Here is a 2714-nt window from a genome sequence, read left to right as displayed (position 1 = left end):
CTCAACTAGCTGAAAGCCCGGCCGAATAGTGCATGTTGTTTCCGTTTTCTAAACCCCAATTTACTCAACTATCTGAAAGCCCGGCCGAATAGTGCATGTTGTTTCCGTTTTCTAAACCCCAATTTACTCAACTAACTGAAAGCCCGGCCGAATAGTACATGTTGTTTCCGTTTTCGAAACCCCAATTTACTCAACTAGCTGAAAGCCCGGCCGAATAGTGCATGTTGTTTCCGTTTTCTAAACCCCAATTTACTCAATTAACTGAAAGCCCGGCCGAATAGTACATGTTGTTTCCGTTTTCGAAACCCCAATTTACTGAACTAACTGAAAGCCCGGCCAAATAGTGCATGTTGTTTCCGTTTTCTAAACCCCAATTTACTCAACTATCTGAAAGCCCGGCCGAATAGTGCATGTTGTTTCCGTTTTCGAAGCCCCAATTTACTCAACTATCTGAAAGCCCGGCCGAATAGTGCATGTTGTTTCCGTTTTCTAAACCCCAATTTACTCAACTATCTGAAATTCCGGCCGAATAGTGCATGTTGTTTCCGTTTTCTAAACCCCAATTTACTCAACTAACTGAAAGCCCGGCCGAATAGTACATGTTGTTTCCGTTTTCGAAACCCCAATTTACTCAACTAGCTGAAAGCCCGGCCGAATAGTGCATGTTGTTTCCGTTTTCTAAACCCCAATTTACTCAACTAACTGAAAGCCCGGCCGAATAGTGCATGTTGTTTCCGTTTTCTAAACCCCAATTTACTCGACTAACTGAAAGCCCGGCCGAATAGTACATGTTGTTTCCGTTTTCGAAACCCCAATTTACTCAACTAGCTGAAAGCCCGGCCGAATAGTGCATGTTGTTTCCGTTTTCTAAACCTAAATTTACTCAACTAACTGAAAGACCGGCCGTTTAGTGCATGTTGTTTCCGTTTTCTAAACCCCAATTTACTCAACTAGCTGAAAGCCCGGCCGAATAGTGCATGTTGTTTCCGTTTTCTAAACCTAAATTTACTCAACTAACTGAAAGACCGGCCGTATAGTGCATGTTGTTTCCGTTTTCTAAACCCCAATTTACTCAACTAGCTGAAAGCCCGGCCGAATAGTGCATGTTGTTTCCGTTTTCTAAACCCCAATTTACTCAACTAGCTGAAAGCCCGGCCGAATAGTGCATGTTGTTTCCGTTTTCGAAACCCCAATTTACTCAACTAGCTGAAAGCCCGGCCGAATAGTGCATGTTGTTTCCGTTTTAGAAACCCCAATTTACTCAACTAGCTGAAAGCCCGGCCGAATAGTGCATGTTGTTTCCGTTTTCGAAACCCCAATTTACTCAACTAGCTGAAAGCCCGGCCGAATAGTGCATGTTGTTTCCGTTTTCTAAACCCCAATTTACTCAACTAACTGAAAGACCGGCCGTATAGTGCATGTTGTTTCCGTTTTCTAAACCCCAATTTACCCAACTAACTGAAAGTCCGGCCATATAGTGCATGTTGTTTCCGTTTTCTAAACCCCAATTTACTCAACTAGCTGAAAGCCCGGCCGAATAGTGCATGTTGTTTCCGTTTTCTAAACCTAAATTTACTCAACTAACTGAAAGACCGGCCGTATAGTGCATGTTGTTTCCGTTTTCTAAACCCCAATTTACTCAACTAGCTGAAAGCCCGGCCGAATAGTGCATGTTGTTTCCGTTTTCTAAACCTAAATTTACTCAACTAACTGAAAGACCGGCCGTATAGTGCATGTTGTTTCCGTTTTCTAAACCCCAATTTACTCAACTAGCTGAAAGCCCGGCCGAATAGTGCATGTTGTTTCCGTTTTCGAAACCCCAATTTACTCAACTAGCTGAAAGCCCGGCCGAATAGTGCATGTTGTTTCCGTTTTCTAAACCCCAATTTACTCAACTAACTGAAAGACCGGCCGTATAGTGCATGTTGTTTCCGTTTTCTAAACCCCAATTTACCCAACTAACTGAAAGTCCGGCCATATAGTGCATGTTGTTTCCGTTTTCTAAACCCCAATTTACTCAACTAGCTGAAAGCCCGGCCGAATAGTGCATGTTGTTTCCGTTTTCTAAACCTAAATTTACTCAACTAACTGAAAGACCGGCCGTATAGTGCATGTTGTTTCCGTTTTCTAAACCCCAATTTACTCAACTAGCTGAAAGCCCGGCCGTCACTAATAAAGTTTAGTCATTGGTATTTAGGAGAAACCTTACAAAAAAGGTTTATTACAAATAGAATTGTTAAAGAATGGAACTCATTACCCTTTAGTATATTAAAGCTAAGGGCCCAATGTGGAGACGTTTTTCAGATTCCACGCTAAATTAAAGGAACATCGCGAATTTCTCGTCAAAACGGGTGTGCAGAGACATCTCGATCGCAAAAATAACAGAAATGCGCTCTGTTTATTTTGCGGCAAAAAATGTCGGAATTTTTTTGTGGCGTTGAGTGCTTTGCGAAGAGCGAAGGAAATAAATCTAGAAATAGACTTTGTTGAACCAAATTTTAAAAGAAAAAGAGTTTATCACTATCGACCAGAGCTTTTGGAATTACCGATCTTGAAGACGAAAAACTTTGTCAGAGACAGCATAGCTTTTAAGAATAAATATACTTTTCTGCTTTTGGCATATTCTAAGTTTCTAACCATTTGTGTTTTGTGAGCTTGCATTTTTGGCTACTGGAAGTATACAGCACTTGCGTAACGTCTTACGATTATCGCCA

The sequence above is a fragment of the Leiobunum rupestre genome, chromosome 2, assembly GCF_980474605.1.
Source record: "Leiobunum rupestre chromosome 2, qqLeiRupe1.1.hap1, whole genome shotgun sequence".
In the NCBI taxonomy this organism is placed as follows: Eukaryota; Metazoa; Arthropoda; class Arachnida; order Opiliones; family Sclerosomatidae; genus Leiobunum; species Leiobunum rupestre.
The sequence above is the reverse complement of the archived record's forward strand: the minus strand, read 5'-3'. Positions refer to the sequence as shown.